We start from the raw sequence: 19,434 nt of genomic DNA on the forward strand, positions 1-19,434 counted from the left end.
TATTTTAATCATACCAATAAAACACTTAAAACAATGGCACTCTGTATCTGCTTTGAAGTAGATGATGTTTTAAGGAACACTAAATGAAAAAAAAAAAATATATATATCTAGAATACATATTTAGAATGAAAAGAATATTAACTTTGCTTTATCTATTGGTTAAATATAAGGAAGAATTCTAGAATGTACAGGTATCCCACAACTGGGAGTGCATGGGGTTTTGGCAAAACATATAAATATTTCATAGAGTCAGAATTTAACCTCCATGGCAGACACATGGTAGAAAGAAAAGTTTGAAAAACAGTTTTAAAGAAGAGGTTTAAATTAATGCTGTGTCCAAAGAACTGAGGAATGACTCATGTATTTTAATAAAACATTCTCTTTTATGTAGGTACTTTTAACTGTAAATTATRCCCATATATTCTGCTCTATTAACTTTCTCTTTCTTTCCCCTCACCATTGTTACTACAAGTTACACGAAAAATACTTTTTTACTACATGCTACATAATATTTTTATATTACTGTATGCAAGAAACAAATGTTTCATTTTCTATCATATTTGACCAAATTAAGGCAAAATATTTATAGGGTTTTTTTAGTACTGACCTCAAACATCTTTCTATTTCTGTTACTACAGAAACATCCTGTGTTAGCATTGCTCAGCCTATTCCTCTGGAACTTCACCAGYAGAGAGCAGAAATGCAGCCAACAAGTCTTAACACTGTCTTAACATTTGTCTAGAAAACTTTACAGAGAGGATGTGAAAATACAGCCCCATAAAACAAAAAACTACTACCAAACTAGAGGCTTTGGAAAAGTAAAACAGTCTCCTGGTAGGTATTACAGGATTAACCAGGTTGGAAAAGCCCTTGGAGATCATCTAGCCCAACCTGGTATATTGTATATGTACAATGAGAAAGATAATATTTTTTCATTTGTTTTCTCCTAATATAGAGACTTGTATAGAGACTTGCATATGCTGTATGGGAAAAAAAAATCTCATTTTCATTTTAAGAAGGACATATTCAACATACAAAGCATTTGTTTTCAAAATGATACTTTGAACTTAGTCCATTACACATTGCAGAAATATTGTAGCATATTAAAAAGCCTTTTCTTTCATAAAAACAGTCTTAAAGCAAGTTAAAAAATATTTTGAAGCCTCAATTCGTTCCTATTTTCTAAATAATAAACAGGCTGTAAATCTATTAACCATGTTTCTTGACTCCTGAAAGGAAAATAACATTTGAAAATGGAAAATTCTTTCCAAAACTGCATTGTCGGAAATGTTAACATCTTGCCTGCATTACAGATGAAAGTGCAGCTATGTTGCTAAAGGGGAAAGAAAGACTCTTTTGAAAGTTAGTCCCATTTTGCTAGATACTCTTGCAATGGAATTTCCAGTACTACTTCAGCCTCCAGATATTGCTTCAAGGGGTACTGAGTGAAATCATCAGTGAGCTCATGAAGATCTAGCCCTTGCTCATATATTTAGAGATATCCAGAAGATAGCAAGAGTTCCAGTATACACGCTGCCTGTTTTACAAATTCCCTGGGGCCTTTAAACATTGATCCCAGGCCATCTGCTGGTGTAGCTGGTTTCTGATTACTCCAAGTCCTCTTATCTATGTTTTACTGTATGATACATCCACAAATTATATGTGTCCAAGAATAGATTCAGTTGTTTTGCAAAAGCAGTTACTCTTCATCAAATGATAAGCCCTGGATTTAAACCTGCACAAATCAAAATTGAGCCTGATCAAAGCATTCCTTCTTGCTCTACCATTTCCCCTTCTCCTTTTCGATCAGGATGTAGAAAGCTAACTTTCTTTTTATTTTAGTTGTGTCTCAGAGTAAAGACTAATTAATTGGCATTTAGAAAATGAAAATTAAATTAAAATAACCAGCAACTCCATCCAAACAAYTTTTGGTTTTATCTATGTTAAAACATGTAGTTATATGTTTCCAAAAATTGTCATACAAATTAGAAGTTGTAAAGCCATGGTAGATCTTATAGATTCTGCCCTTATCACTACCTTAAGTGATCTAAATGACATAAATACTATGGAAGTTAATAGAAGGATGGCTGTCTGGAAGACCTGCAGCATATTACATTTCTATGAGAAATGTATGGCTTAGTATCCCCACAATTTTTTGAGATACAATGAATGACTTGATAAAATACCTGGACATCAATTTTTCAGTACAAGTTCTATAAATRTTAAAACCTTGACTAGAAAAATTATTTCTAAAATCTTGTAAAACTAAAAGTAATATATGTAAGGCACACAGTTCTTTGACAAGAAAAAAATTAAAATTAGATGAACAACAAAAAAAGTCAAGAAATAAAATAAATGTTAAACCACGATCTTTTGTAACAGACACCATAGCTGTAACTCTGAATACAAGAGAACGTACTTGCTGCTCTCTTAGACATTTCTCTTCCATAATAGAAGATACTTTATTATTGAGAATATACACATTTAGGGCATGCAGCAGAAGTAACACAGAAAAAAAGTGACACCACATTGATAAATTACATAAGCTATAATTTCAAAATYATCATTCATGGAAAAAGGAGATAATATATTACTAAGCAAGATACAATTTTAACAATATTCAGATGCTTTGTGAGTTCAGGAGTGCAGCTGGATATAAGAAAGGACATATGTGAGGTCTGCTTTTATTAATGTCAGCGAGTTCTACATGTATATAGAAAGTTTGCATGGACAAATCAGGTTGGGAGAACAACTACATCAGTAACCCAGCCTTACTGTAGAAATAGGGTTAAGGTGAAGCCTTTGTAACCTTACTGGTGTTAATGTTTCACTTATTTTCTTTAGACAAAACCAAACAGGCAGAGGAAAAGATTTTTTTCTTCTACATTCGGGAGCCGCCAGCAACGAGACCTTCCTGTAGCAAGAGGAACTTTGAATGTCAGAGTATATCTTAAAATAATTTTGGTCAATTTTTGTTTCCCTTATATTTTAATGCTTAGTTATGTAGTTTTTTGTTTCCTATAATGGCTTCCCCACACAGAAATATGGTGATTGAGTAGATTTTATAAAGCATGGAGCAATTTGTATGTAACCTACAAAGTGCATGTCTACTCTTTTTTGAGTGTTGTCCAAGTTCATAGTCAAGTCAAAAACCATTTATCTTCCAAACAGGTTAGACATAAAGCACTCAATTTAATTGGCTATTCTATTCCTACAGAGTCATTTGGATGCTCTCAAGTGCCCAAAATCTTCACATAGGATACAAGGATAACCCAGGCCCTTTCTGCCTAAACCAAGATCTCTCTAAACTGTCATCCTTTTCCCTTAGTACGTTAAAAACATAATCTTGCTTTGAACCAAATACACCAAAAACTTGTCCTCAAATTCAAATCCCACTGCCAAAAAGAACAGGTCATATAACTTTAAATTCTTCAAGATGAGGAGACTACATAATGTATACTGAACACGTACTTCTGACTGCTTGAGGCAATAATGTTACATATATATCATTGCTCAAAACTGCAAATGATTGAATCTTGCAATTAAGTGAGAACATTCCCATTCCAAGCTAATTGCCAGCATAAGGGTACAGTGAGCTGAACACATCCCATGCATCTTTATCCTTCTTCTAACTGCACAGCTCCCAGTGCAGACCAGTACCAGGAGGGCTCTGGAGTGAAGTAAAATGTGAGCTACAGCTATTGAATAACTTCCATTTAAGCAGGTTACTTTCTGTGTTTGCAATACTATCCATCTAGACTGCCACACAGTGGGTGGCTTCAAAGAGCAGCTACACAGCTAGAATTGCCTGGAGGTGATCACATGAGTGCTTAAACAATTGCTTTGTCAGCTCTGGACATTTCAGCTATGTTCTAGCTTTTGGTGCAGGGACAAATGTAAAGTTGCCTGTCATACACTTGCCTGTAAAGCACAGAACATCTACAACACAGTCACTGATTCAGTTTGAGCACTGACTACAGAAGGAAGCACCTTCTTGCAGGACTTACAGCAGGCTTTGAAAATTCCTACCATGCATTTCAACATTTCTTGTTGGGAAATAATTATTCCTCTGGCTTTGTTAACATTCAACATGAAGCAGCCTAAGAAAATGTCTGAAGGATCTGGTCTTTCCAAAACAAAAAACAACAACAACAACAACAAAAAAAGAAGCTGTTTTTTGTAAAGGATATTAAATACATTTAGACTTCTAATACATGAAATACAGGGAAATGCAGCGATCAGGAGAAAAATGTATAAATCTTCATTATTGAATAGCAGAGTGCTGCATTCCACAAGGCAGGAGAGAGGAAAGATTGGGGGAGGCAGGAGCAGGTAACAGGACCCACGTGGCAAGTGATGACATTGACAGCATACAAACACTGAATAGAGATGCYGCTACCAAAGAAATGTCTCTGGACCACACGAGTTAGTCACTGAGAATTTAGAAATATCTTTAATTTCTTGGCTTTGTTTTTTTTTTAAGGGATACTGTTTTGGGGGAAAATCTTAATAAATTTGAAGACCCCAATTTAGCCTCAAAAACTAGGTAGCCTTGCTTTCAACTACTACAAGAACTGCTTARCATAAAAGCTATTACTCTTGATGTAATGGCTTATCAAATGTAAAGGTAAAAGGGTTTCAGCACGTCTATTTCATTCTGGCTCTTTTCCTGAAACTGAGACTTAAGATCACTATTAATAGAAGAATATTTACTGGAAGTATTTTTTAAATTATGTTTTGCTGGAAGGATTAAAATTGCAAGAAAGACTTTCTTCAAAATTACATTTTCTGWAACAAAATTATGCTCAGTCTGTTAGTCAAATACATTTTGATAAACGTCTCTCCTTGGAATAATTTGAAAGAAAGCATATCAACATGGCAAATATATTCAATCACAGCTCAGTGCAAAAACTAGATGACCTTATACACTTACAATGATGTCTCATATGACACCTGGAGTGTGATCCTACATGTCACACCATGACCTCTATCATATAATCCAGAATACATATAATCACACTCCGGATCAACAAGAAAATGAACAGGTACTGTTTAATTATGGGAAACAGCCAGACATTTCATACTGCAGTCRCTACCACTACCAGTTTGTTTTCTTACGAGTATTTAAATTTTTCTGATTTGCATACCTCTGTTATCTATTCCCTGTACTTTAATAAGATCAGGAAAAACTAGAACTAATTAAGCATAATATCCAATGGATTTCTCTTTTGCTGGATTGTCTTTAAGATTTTATCTTAATAATATGTTTACTCCAAATTGCAAAAAGTAGGATCTTTTGATCCTACTTGTAGGATTTTCACTTTTTCCCTTCTTCCTTCTTTTGTTACAAAGTTTTGAGCCTGTGCTTGGAAAAAAAAAAAAAAAAAAAGGAAATTCTTCTAGCAGAATACCAAGGAAAACACGTATTGGAAAGTTTCAATAAGACAGTATTTTTGGAGCACACCCAGCAGCAACTAATCAAAGGCAATTTAGTACTCTTTTATTATTATTCTTAAAATACACCMCTTTTCTTCCCTACTCATATTCACAAAGACCACATATGTGTTTATGGGCTGACCTCAAACATCTTCCCTGRTTATGTGTTATAACCATGCATCCCTTCACCTTCGAGTGGCAACTTACAGCTTGATCACAAGTTCCTCACCATCTCAGGCYTGGAACCAGCATCAACATCAACCARCAATCAGGCAATCAGCAATTGCCTATACCTGAATTAGTGATTCATATAAAGAGGAAACAATGCAGGGGAGAATAAAATCTATTAATCCTATTAAACAATCTCATATCTGGCCCTTGTTTCAGCAGCTCRGTCTTATGTAACACTGTGATGATGTCTCATTAACTAAAACCAGATAGTGCAACAGGTGTTCTCAATGAGCACACATTTGTTCACAGACTAATCTACTGAAAGTTAACAAGTTCTTGGGTGCAATGCATACAGGAATTAACTAGTGTCTAGAAAGTGAGAAAAATCCCTATGTTTCCTGAATCATCAAAATCCTGAATCGGAAAAATTATCTATCTTAGTAAACAATTGCTAAGGAAACATAGAAAATCCAATAGTTCTCTGAGGTGTTGGAAGAAATAGTTCTCTGAGGTGTACAAGAAATTCCTCCCTCAGATTTTGAAAACAGTCCAGGCAAACTCAACTGTTTTGCCACCTAACAGTAAAACCTGAAAAGCCAGTTGGAAAAAAGCTTTATATAGCCCCCTGGAAGTGAGAACAGTTCATAATTGAAGCACTAGGAAAATTTGTGAGTAACTGCTGCAAAATTTAGGAAACAGGTTTGGGGTTTTGTGCGCTCTCAGTACCTATTTCCATTAGATTTTTCTTTTCATTACCATTTTATATACAATCACCAAAGGAGGCTTGGTTAAACTGAAGAAATAAGTAGCTTCAGGAAAACTCTATTTAGCATTAGTAGACATATTTGCTTATGCAATTCACTTTGTGCTGGCTTACCCTATGCTCAAATTTCAACAGATATACACTCTTTCTACATCCTGAAGTTGTGACTTTGCCAAAATGACTGTCAGAGTAGCTCCAACAAGGCTGCCTGGCATCTCCAAGACTCAGGGCCAGAGGATTTATTGCACATGTACTGAATCCTAAGTGTGACCCTATTTCTATTTGGACACATGTAAGCTCTCTACCTTTGAGAGGCAGTGTATAACCAGATGCATTTTAATTCCTTTTAGTAATGGACATCTGTTGACAGAGAACCCATAACAACGTTTTCTATATGAATAGTTTCTTCTAATATTTATTAACAACAGAAAAAACAAACCAACAAAGAAAACCAAACAAAAAACCTGCCTTATATTGCGTACTTACTTTCAAGCTTTACTGCTTTGATGTCAACACTAATTATTACAGAAAATAACCCTAAGCTACTTTGAATCAGTATATCTTAATTAATAAGTAAGCTTAAAATTTGCAAAGTGAAGGTAACAGGAGACCATGAAAGACAGCAAAGGAATGGATTCTTCATAATGTCTGATGTCAAATCAGACATTATGTCATAATGTCTGATGTCAAATTCCCAAACAAGGACATGGACTTAACATGTCATTTTCAGTCATGACAGAGCTGTACTAATTTCATCAAGAGAACTATCAACCATAAGAAAAGCTGAAGTAGTGAACATGTCAGGAAGGAAAGTCTTCYTGGCTTAGTTTTAAAGAAACATAAATGTATTTATTCTCAACAGTTTTCTGTATTTCATCCCCAACATCATGTAAAGCTAATTCTAATGAAAGGAGAAATTAYTAACATAGAGATGGCTCCTATCATGAGCACATCATTATCCAGAATCAATTTCCATCATCAGCYCAGCAGCCACCCATATATTATGACTGAGCATCAGCCAGTTGTTTCATTGATCACATCTTTTTCCTTCCCCTGCGCTACTTCCAGTCAAGATCACGGACATCTTGCTACCATAAAAAAAATCATTTTGTGATTTTCAGTATGGGATAACCAATATACAATAATGTATCTGTTTATCTAATAGAATAATCCATCAACAATAACAACAATAATAATAAATCTAAAACATAAAAACATTTAAAATTTTGAAGTGAAGCACTCTTAAAAAATAGTCAATCCAATATCTAAGTTCCAGATACTTGCTGCCTTTTTGTGTTCAGTTATTAGATTTTGTTTGGGAAGAAAAGATATCCTCCACTTTTACCCTTGGACATGGCTCTTATCCTATAAGGACAGCTGAAGGGAAGGAGTAATGCAAAAAAGATCCAGTTCATGCTTATTGCATAGTATTACCAAAAATTTATTACCAACGCTCAGTGGTAATAAATTATTGGTAATRCTATGCAATAAGGACTCTAAATTCACTTTAAATGTCTTGATCATTGATGAGRAAATGCACATTTCAGAATAAAAATTAAAATAACCTTTAAAAAAACCTCTGTATTGCATACTTGAACAAGTACTATTTGAATAGTAAATCACTGGTTATAAGTTAAGTTGATTTATTTTCTTGTCTGTAATTCTCAGTTTACACTATGCACATGGGCAAATTTTAAAATTCTACCTAACAATCAAGAGGTAAATATAACTACTGTAGCAAATGTCACCTGTTTAAACTGTGTGTAACAAATAAATATAGCATTTTGTTACAAGTCATAACAGGTTTTTCTTTCTTTAAACCTGATCTAACATTTCACAYGTGGAGTACAAATAACATTCTGGTTGTCTAAATAAGTATAATTTTTAACCTGCTGCCTTCTCAAAACTAAACTGCAGGAGACACAACATACATTCATTCTACTTTTAAAATTATTTGCTTTAAGAAACAAGACCTTAATACTAGATGTAAGTCCAAAGTATCATCCATCTCTGGCAGTACACATGCCATAAATGATCTAGAAATATGTAGTGCATCTGCTGATTCAGTATGCTGTAGTGGCAGCAAAAAAAAACAGTGCAAGAGGCTTTTTCATCACCTTGACACTGCAATAAAAGCCTTTGTAAGCTAGTAATTGGATCATTAATTATTGATCTCCCCTTTAGTAGTCATGATGAAGAAAGCAATTTGATATATATAAAAACACCTATTGTTTTGAGTTTGGTTACATGTTATTTTTGTCAAACCASCATCTTTGAAGGAAATTAATTACCTCTTTAAAGAGGAACAGAAAACCTGAAAATTAAACCCCAGTGCATCCCAGAAGAAAAAATCATAATGAACTGTCTAATTTAGTTTCATACCTTCTGTGCACAGGCTTGACAATGTGATACTATATAATCAAATTAGTTCAGAGCAATGATCTGTTATACCTCGTTTACAGCTTAAAGAACAGATGTGCAAAAATAAAATACCAATGACCATGGTTGTTTTCTGAGACACTTTAGCACCATCAAGTTGGTTTTGCTCATGTATACACATGTTTATATGCAGCAAAATTACCATACACGTTACATTAAGAGGAAGTTTAGGTCATAAAATTAACTATTCAAAAGGTGAGGGTGGTACAAGGCTTAGCTTGCCATGAAGCATCAATTTAGTGCCTATACAAGTGTATTTATATACAATATTTCATAATACTATAGTGAAGTCCCCCATTCCCACAATCCYGTGTGCACAGAAAGAAAAGTGTAAATTAAATAAGTAACTAGTCAATATATTGTTTCTTCAGTTAATGACCCCTTTCATTAGTTACTGGACATAATCTAAATGCAGAGCTAAATGCAAAATTATCTGTCTCCTGAGAGCTCTGGTGCTGTGAGCATGTTCTCCAGGAGTCAGGGTTAAATTCAAGCAATTGTTCTTTATGGACTGMCTGCATAATGAAATGAATGGGATGCTACAATTGCCTTCTTAAAATGAGCTGCTGACATACGGACATACCATAAAACACTGTGAAATGTTCCAAACAATTTTCTGCCCCAAACTTGAGAAATATGGGACTTGATTTTCTTTAATATTTTCTAAGATTTTAGTTCTGCCTTCTCCTAGCTCTATCATACCACCCATTCTTAGAAAATGGCAAGAATTTACAAAAMTCTATTGACCAAATAGGCAGTAAATTATTTTTAAAAAAATCATCTTTCCAATATCCATCCAAAACTGCTCATGTCTATGTATACAAGCTGGATGGAAATCTCCTTTGAACAGAAATTCCCTAAAGATGTTCTTCAAAGAAAACCAATATGGTTAAAAAATATGATGGTGATATAAGGGTAAGATTGTTAAAGTAATAAATAGAGATATAGATGCAATTTAAATTTTAAATTAATTTCAAATTCTAATTTTAAAAAAGTCAATTTCTTAATTGTAATTTGCACTKTCTTCATTATTTCAGAAAAATACAGAACAATGGAAGAAGTCTTCACAGAAGAATAGGGGATGTTAGCTCTGCAATTATTTCATTTCACTGAATACATAAAGAAGCGCATTGCTCAGGGACCTTTCCACAGTCAACAAGAACTACACTCATAATTATAGCCTTCATGGTAGCTGAAGCTGTAATAAAAGTTACATAAGGGATTTAATCCCTGTCTCTTGTTTTTGTATGATCACAATTAACCAAAAATATATCTCCTGAGGCTAAATATTTCCACAAGGAGTTTAAGCAAAAGGTCAGTATTTTCCACTACTTTTCAAGGAAAATTCCCCTCTACTTGTTCATGTCTAAATTTCTGTAAAGTTGTGATAAGAAGAGAAAAAAAGCCGTAATACTTAACGCTTGCAAAACCATCAGGGAATTCCACCTCATAAATTGGGCCAAGCCCTACACTATGGAGGCTCTCACTGCACAAAGCAGTCCTTCAGACAATGAMACTTGTGTGGCTCACACCAAAAGAGTTTTCCAGGAGCAAACAAATTGTGTAGCAAAGCCTGGACCRCCCTTCTCTTCTCCTGGTAGAAGAGCTATATTTATAGAATAGAAGGTGAATAATCGTGATGCAAACACAGAGACTGTACTGCTGCAAGTGAGTTCAGCAACTTATTCTTGTAACAAATGTATTAAAAATGACAAAGCAAAATGCTTCAACAGGCACCAGTTGATTTCAGACAGAATTGCGAGACATTTGTAGTACAGCCATTTTCAAACTATCCTCTCCCTTGCTTCAGTTGCTCCTTTCCTTAGGTGCGCACCTTACTTGACGAGACAATTTGTCCAGATTAACACAACTCTTCAAATGAAAGGTTTTTTACATTTGTCTTGTGACCTTCCACTTCAGTATTATTTTCAGATAAACTGCTAGTGTACTAACCCACYATTGCCTAAAGAAGACTAACAGAAAATGCATCACGTTTATTTCCATTATCTGCCCAAAGACTTATGCACATCACTCATTAACTGTKTATTCACCTCTATGAAGTATGACACCTTAAGTCCCTGATGAGGAAACATAGCAAGAAATATGAAAATTACACGTAAATAGTTTTGGTTGATCAGTTTGAGATTTTAAAATTTTAAATTAAAGAGGCTKCCTCTCCTCATTATGAATTCTCTATGTCTCTGCCCAGGACTCAGATGTGAAAAAAAATAGATGTGGGGTCCAGCTGGCACAGGTGTCAACACAATGACCTTAACAGATATGRCCAGCTGTTTGTAAACAACAGAAGGATCATTCCCCTGATTTAAATCTGGCAGTGAACACCTGGAAATAGACCCATTATTCTCTTGGAAAACTACTCAGCAAATTTTTCTTAGATTCCCCAAAACATTCTTCTTTTCTGCCTGTGTGCCCTCAGCACAGACAAAATAGCATACAGCATCTTTGCTGTACTGTAAGAACTGCACTCTTTGTTAGAGTGAAGGTTTTATAAAAATGCAAAGCATGAATAAGCTATACTAAATTTATTACTATTAGACTGTTGTATTACCAAAATCTGCCATTTTTAAGAAATATGTGATAATATTTTATTTTGCAGTGATTAGAAATAATTTTAACCCCCATATTCTTCTGTTGCTGCTTATTATTATGCAAGTAAATTTGGACTATTCATATCTATCAAAAGAAAATAAAATTAATTTAAATGAAATTKTGATTGGTTACTGAAAATATACAAATAATGACACTATTAACATTTATTATTTTACTTTTTATGATGGACCGTAATTTCCAATTCCCATTCTAGAATTAGTTGAAATAAGGAGATATCACAGGTTTTTGCAAATGTGGAGTTGGCTATGTTCCACTATACAGTGTACACAACACCAGCAGTTAATGACTTTTTAGGGTGACATTGCTGTTCCTGCTTTTCTTCTTTTTTTTTTTAGACCATCCTCTGTCAAATCCGATAAAGAACTGGCAACTATGATATGCTTTGGGAATAACAATTTGAGCAAACTACACATCTCAATAAAAACAGTTACAGATTTTAACAGCTTCTCTGCCACAATTTAGCATATTTTCTTTTTCCTTATTGATTTCAAATAAGATCTTATGCAAAAAAAGAAAAAAAAAGAATTTTATATTTCATAGAATCATAGAACAATTTGGATTGGAAAATCATACAGTTGCAACCTCTAATTTCATAAATGACTGTGTTATTAACATGTTTCTTGTAACTTTCTTCTTTGCTGGTTTTTGCAACATCCTTTCTTTTATAAGTGAAGTATAATAATGAATTTATTATTTCTTGGAGTTAAGTAAGAAGCAACATAATAAAGGTTCATAATAAAAAAACCCAAAACTATTCCCTGGCCTTCATATATTTCCAAGTATAAAAGTGTTCCAGTAAAGGAAAAAAAAATTCACTGCACTTTTTCTTTAATTTCAAGTACAGCAYACACACACTCAGAGCTGAGTAGGAGTTTGCCAGTTCCTAGAGAGAATAAAAGTTCAGTAGGATACCTCAAATCCTTTAACTTGTGTATTCTTTGCAACCAAAAAATCTTGTTTATTTTTTTACAAAAACTCTGTCCGATGAAATAAACATAATGTAATCAGACACGGGGACCAAATAAATAGGTGAATGCAATCCTAGAGAAAGACAACTTTGGATACCATTTTACTCAGCTACTYGTCTCAACTTGTATCAATGATGAGGAAAGTTCCTGGGCCAGTGCAGTGCCATAGTCTTCTCCCTGGCAGCCGCTGCTTTCATTCTGTGTCCCTGGACGTGACAAGGAAGCTTTCCAGGTGACACCTTACAGTGAGCCAAAGGTCATGAATTACCAATCCACAGTGYAACAGAAGAACAACATGACCATTCACCTCATCTTGGCAGCTCGGGTACACTGAGGAATGGGAGCTATCTCATCCATGACAGGCATAATAAAATAGTTGACTCTGCAATATTTGTGCACTTTTTAGCTTCTGTGGAAGCTGTCTACTCCAGTCCCAAACACTTCAGAACTGTTGTGTAACCAGCAAATCGGGCATGGTGGGTGTCAAGACTGCAATCCTCTCCCTGGTTTAAAGGCACCATTAGGAGAACTAGAGGGCAGACAACACAGGAAAGCACCACTGTGGATTGTTCTTCCTCAAACACTGTAATGAAGGCAGACACTCCACATTGGAGACTTCAAACCCTGCTCCCAGCTCTGGCCTTGTACAATGCCTCAGTTACTTGAGCTGCTAGAAGAGATTAATCATAAAGAGCGAATTTGGGAAAGCTTTGAACACAGAGAAAGGATTATGAAGTCAATGTAAACGAATGATCAAATGCTAACAGAAGAGAATGAAATGCATATCACAGTCTGAGAATTTAGAAGATTTTGATTTTTGCAGAATTTTACAAGACCCAGAAGAAGACTGTCACACAGAAAGTCGAAGAAGCAAGCGAAAGTGAACTAAATTCAGGAAAGAATTTAGATCTCTTGCTTTGTTTAAATGCTTTGTGCCTGAACAGAATTCAAATTTTAGCAAGTGACCCCCAACTGAAATCTAATAATAATGAAAATAGTTAGCTAAAATGTGAATCTTCAGTTCTTCCCAAAAGAGTAACGAGCAAAGAACTCAAAATACAAAGAATCTGAATTTTGTTCAGCTAAGCTTTGTTCTGACAGCAATCCATTGATTTCCAGTCCATAAAATCAAGATAATAAAGCTTTCTTCCACTTACAGAGATAAAGGAATGAATGCAAGCCATTCAAAAACTACTGTGATGATTCTGCAAATGACTATTAAAAAACTGGAAAGCTAAAATAATCCAGGCTCTTTTAATAAAATTTAAAAGAATAAATATGCCTCATCTCTCCAGACACTATCCATTCCCTACAATGAAAAAGGCTGATGCTGAAAAAGGACCATGGAGTAAGAAGCAAAAAGAGATTGGCACAAAGCAAATACTTCAGGAAGCAAAGTATAGCTCACCATTCAATCTGGTCACTTAATTCTTTAAATTCATACATGATTCTGAAATACARTGATACTGTTCAAGGGAAGAAGCAATGACAGATGGGCTCTGATTCTGTGCACAAAGGAATAATTACCTTCTCAAAGGTGAATGCCCAGGATTTCATTAGATTCATTAGGCTGATATGCAAAATGTTATTGTGTCACACCCTGAATTTAGTTTTCAAGAGCAACCTTCATTTTATACACCAGTCTTTTTTTTTTTTTAAATTCTAATATGATAATTTGGAAAAGAGAAAGAAATTACACTAAAAGATCACCTAGTTCAACTATTTCAAATGAAGCGYTAATGTAAAATAAATTACTCAGTCTATGTAAAAATAAAATAAAAGAAAAAATAAATGTGATCACAGCTATGATGTTTGGGTRTATACATACACAATTTTTTTTACTCAATTCAGATATTGTTAATTTCAATATTAAAAAAATTAATTATATCTCAGCAATTATTGTGTTGCATTTACCAACATCAAAATATTATTCTCAGTCCATATTTGATCATTCAAACATCAGCTAGAATGTCATCAGATTGCATTGCAAATACAGATGTGAGAAAGAATCTGGTCAGCATTTCTCACRTTGTTTATGGAGTAGTTTATTTCTTCCAGCTTAGGAAAATAATTGGCTTTGTTTTATCTAGATATAGGCCTTTCAAATAAGTGTTGATGGGGATTTTTTGTTTTGTTTTCTGCTAACATCACAGAAATGAGGATCATTCAAACAGAAGTAAGCCCATTAATTAAACGACGTTAAATACACTGAACATATTCATGGACACACTTTTTTTTTAGAATTGAGAGGAAAAATGTATTTCTTCATATAAAAAATTCTCATTTTTTTAATTTATAAAATACAGTAAAATTTATAACACATACTTTCATCTGTCAAGAGTAATTATTTTGAGGCTTAAAACAATTTGCCTTTGGTGACTACTAACACATGAGTTATGCTATGCTGGAATGTATATTGTTACAAAAACCTTATGTTAAAATGCATACGTTTTTGGTCTTTCTGTTAGCATCTAATGGTGTATTTGATGGAATTGTTTCAGAACTTCATCATGAAAAAGACCTGCTTACAGTAGAACAATACACACTTTTCAGATGTTGAATAGTGCTTTATTAATAAGTTCTACATTAATTATGTTTCTATTATTTAGCTCTTCTGTACACAATCCCYAACCTCTTTCTCATTAAAACTTTCTGGAAAATCTGAAAAATCTGCACTGTATTGTGCACACAATCAATGCAGTTGATAAAGAAAAATTACAGCATTATGTCTTTTTCATCATTACTATAAATAGTCAGCATTTAAAAATATTACCACGCTGTTTCAATAATTATTACAAGAAATGTATTTCATATTGTTTCATACTACCATATTGTTTCATGTTGTTTGTTTCTGGGAGAATATGGGGTAAGTTWCAGATATAAACAAGCTCACAATTTCTAGCTTTGAATATGCATTAACATTATGCTTAGTGGAAAAGATAATTATAATCCATATAAATGCCTCCAAAGGAAATAGAAAAATTCTCAGCTGACTTCTGAATTCATGACTCGCATATTTTGCCCTTTGCTCTGCCTTGTTCATTATTCATGACTCAGGATAACAGATACCAGGACACATYAACATTTCAAATTGAAAAACAAATTCAATTTTTGCACCCTTTCCTACCAGTRGAAATACTGCTCAACTACAGGCAAAAAGTGTCTTTGTGTGCATATTAAAATATTTCCCTAYAGCAAGTTCCATTCTTTAATGAAGAGTTTTCAATAATCCAGCATTAAGTATCACATGCACTTGCCATGCTGGATTTCCACTCTTAATTGCTGGTATTTTTMAGGCATTTTCTTTGCAATGCTGTAAAGGCCTGAATAGGATGAAGGATAAAAGACATCCAGCATCTAAATTCTTAGGAGCTGGCATAAGTTTAAACTCATTTAACTCTAACCTTCAAAACAAGAATTTCAGAAAGTCAACTTCACCCAGWCAAAAAGCAAAAGTTGCCATTGAASATCACAAATAGAACAAAGATTTCCAGTCATTGCTCAGCTAAAATGAGATATAAAAATGTGAAGATCCACATTGCACTCTTGGTGATTTCTGGATGAAATCTGCCCATACTGTAATTTTAAAAGGCAGYTCATGTCACTTTTCACAGGAAAATCAACCTGTACCTCAAGAGCCTCTTCAAGCTTGTGCAACTTCGACTGGAAATTGCTTTGCAAGCAGAACTTTCYTGAAGTTTGGAATTGAGAAATAAACCATCTCCTTCTCCCAGCTCTCTAGGGTGCTTACAAGAAGCASAGCAAAAAAAGATTAGTGAAGAAATTTGACAGGGATGGCAGGTCTTTTCACTAAGATGCCAATTTTAAAATCATCTTTCAGAGGAAATTAAACATTTTCAGCTATGACTAGAGAAGAAATAATACAACTGATATGRAAAAAATATATTGTGCATCAATACAATCTCATAAGATTCGTGATCATTTTGCTTCTTTTCTGAATTTTTACACTGAGAAATTTCAGAGTTTATTTGTTCCACATATTTTAATTATTTATATATTTTATATATAAATCAAATAGCAGTACCTACCACTAAGAGTAACATAATGAGTTACATTTAAAAACAATTTTTGTTATAAACCATGATGATCACAAAAAATAAGAAGAAATGGCAAATGCTTCTTTAGCATCAAGTTCTCTGTTTAGTCTTTGCTTTCTATTTCTTTAGTTATGAGTTCTGTGTAACAATGCAGAGACAAAACATGTGAAATGCATAGCAAGCTCAGATTATTGCATAGTATACAATTTGCATTTTTTCTAGTGACTTGACTGCTTAGGAAACATTTCTAAAACTTTGAATTTTTCTGATGGGTCTTGAATTTGCTGATGATAGTACATTTTTTCTTTTGAAGTAATTTTTAAAAATCATTTTGCAATTCATATTGCAATGAGGGTCCTAACAGAGAAATCTCTCTGGTRTAGTGGACTCATTTCATATATTAAAAAAATTTGTTTTAAAATATTGGTAGCACACAACATGGATTTAGAGCATTACCAGGGCCACTGCTACATAATGGCCTATTTTCTTCACCAAACACCAGTACAGCAAATTTCATGCTTAAATCTCAGAATACTTTAAAAATACAATCATAGATTCATAGAATACTTYGGATTGTAAGGTACCTTTAAAACACATCTAGTCCAACTCCACTGCAATAGGCAGGGACATTTTCAACTGTGCCAGGTTCCTCAGTGCCCGAACACACCTGATCTTGAAATTTTTCAGGGAACCCCATTCCAAACTACTGCATTTCTGAGCATCCTATGCTATTGTTTTACCACCCCCATTTTAAAAACTGTTTTCCTTATAGCTAGTTTAAAACTATCCTCCTCTGCTTTAAAACCATCCCCCYTTGCCCTTGCAAAAAATCACTCTCCCTCTTTCCTGCAGACTGCTTTTAGGTCCTAGAAGTGCTCTAAGGTCTCTCCAGAGCCTTCTCTTCCCCAGGCTGAACAGCCCCAGTTCTCCCAGCCTGTCTCCATAGGAGAAGTGCTTCTGCTCTCTGATCATCTTTGTAGCCTCCTCTGGACTTTTTCCAACAGGTCCTTCTTATTTTGGGAGCYGCAGTGCTGGATGCAGTACTATAAGGTGGGGTCTCAGCAGAGCAGAGCTAAGGGGCACAATCCCCTCCATCCCCTGCTGCCCACGGTGCTTTGGATGCAGCCCAGGACACATTTGGCTCTCTGGGCTGTGAGTGCCCATGGCTGGGTCCTGTCCAGCCTCTCACCCACCAACACCCCCAAGTCTTTCTCTGCAGGGCTGTTCTCAATCTGTTCACTCCCCAGCCTGTGGTGATACCAGGGTTGCCCTGACCTGGGTGCCAAACCTTGCACTTTGTTGAGCTTTGTTAAGGTTTTTATGGGCCTCTTCCTGAGCTTGCCCAGGTCCCTCTGGATGGTATCCCATCCTTCAAGTGAGTTAACAGCACCACTCAGCTTGTTGCCACCTGCAAACTTGCTGAGAGTGCACCAAATCCCACATAACATTCACAAAATATTTCTAATTAAAAAGATTAGGTAAGGAAGAACAYAACAGTGGGAATTCATATAGATTTATTTAAGAGTATAGAATCTAAAAGTGTTGAAGGGAAATAAACTCAAAATTTTTCTTCATAAATTCTCTCAAAATGTATCATTAAAATGTTAAAAAGAAAGAAGAAAGCAAGTGAGGTATGCATTTACTTTCTTTTTATGCAGACCTGCTTATTTGTATCTCTCTTTTAGTTGTTGAGCTGGCAGTGGGATTATTTTGATCTGATACACACAAACAAAAGGATAAATGTTCAGAGTAGAAAATATGCCTCATCCCCACTACAATTCACTTTCTCTTCAAAARCATGTGTCATCCCATCGTATTTGTTGACCAAATCTTCACTGCACTTCAGGAAAACAGAACAGCATTCAAGAAGTTGAAATTGCAATAAAAGATACAAAGTTCCAGAATCAGACCCTTTGAATTATGTTTTACAAGGGCTGTGCAGTGAGCAGCCATGAGAGAACTTGGAGGATTTGCATTAGAAATGCTTTTAGCCATTTGATCAGTCTGACTCATGTCAATGACAGGCATTATCTTCATGATCACTCGGCTGCACTGCATTTCTGTGGTCTTACGTGCGAATCTATGGTGTTAGCCCGGATTTACTGCCCTCCTATCCTACAGCACAGACCTACCTCAGCCCTGTGTCCCAGTTCTCTGTGTTGCAAATGCCTCTTGCYAGGTCCACACTGTTCCATTTTTCTTCCTTTTGCTTGCTATCACTATTATTTTTTTCCTCTCTCTGCTCTCCATTCCAAATGTTTTATCCCCGTTTCTTTATTAGGGTGCCTGAACCAACAAAGATTTATCCTGCTGTATGACTCTGACTCCTCTGATTCTGACTATCATCTCATTACCTATAGTTTTTCATATCATAAGATGATCACTGTTAGAAAATTACCTGCCAAGTGTTTTACCATAAAAATATCATGGGAATAGATTTACTGTGAACTAATTATGAGCAAACCAACATAAATTTTTATTCATAATATAAACGTTTCAAGTTGTTGGTTTCCTAATTTTTTTTGTGAATATGAATACTTTGTTTGATCAAATCTTATCCTATGTCAGAATAATTTTTTGAAATTTAATTAAATTACAAAGAGCTTTCTTCCTCCCTTAATACAAACAAAAGCCCTAGTTTATTGCTAAGCTGTTTGCTAAGAAGTAARAATATTAATAAAAGAAAAACTAAAAAAAATTTTCATTCTGGTGCTTACATCTTCCAATACAGTTGTTGCATTAAAAGTCTCTCTTCTTAAGAGCAATGCTTTAACCAAGACTAGCAGGGAAAACAAGGCCAAAAGATGGAAAAGACTAGACACAGAAATAYGTTTGGATGAAAGGTGGTTAATCCCAAAGACTTGAGTTAGAGGATTACGGGGCTTCTGTAGGGCAGATGGTTGTTTACTGATGTCACAGAACATAAAACGAAAACAGARGGGAAAAAATTAATAATTTTTCACTAACT

General features: G+C 34.7%; 1 protein-coding gene across 2 annotated transcripts in view; it reads right to left on the reverse strand.

The window, feature by feature from the left end:
- RIMS2 (regulating synaptic membrane exocytosis 2) overlaps window positions 1-19,434 on the reverse strand; it is a 440,099-nt gene that overhangs the window by 215,101 nt on the left and 205,564 nt on the right. The gene's annotated exons all lie outside the window — the stretch shown is intronic.

The sequence above is a fragment of the Malurus melanocephalus genome, unplaced genomic scaffold (assembly GCF_030028575.1).
Source record: "Malurus melanocephalus ecotype Western Australia unplaced genomic scaffold, MMel_1.1 scaffold_171, whole genome shotgun sequence".
NCBI lineage: Eukaryota > Metazoa > Chordata > Aves > Passeriformes > Maluridae > Malurus > Malurus melanocephalus.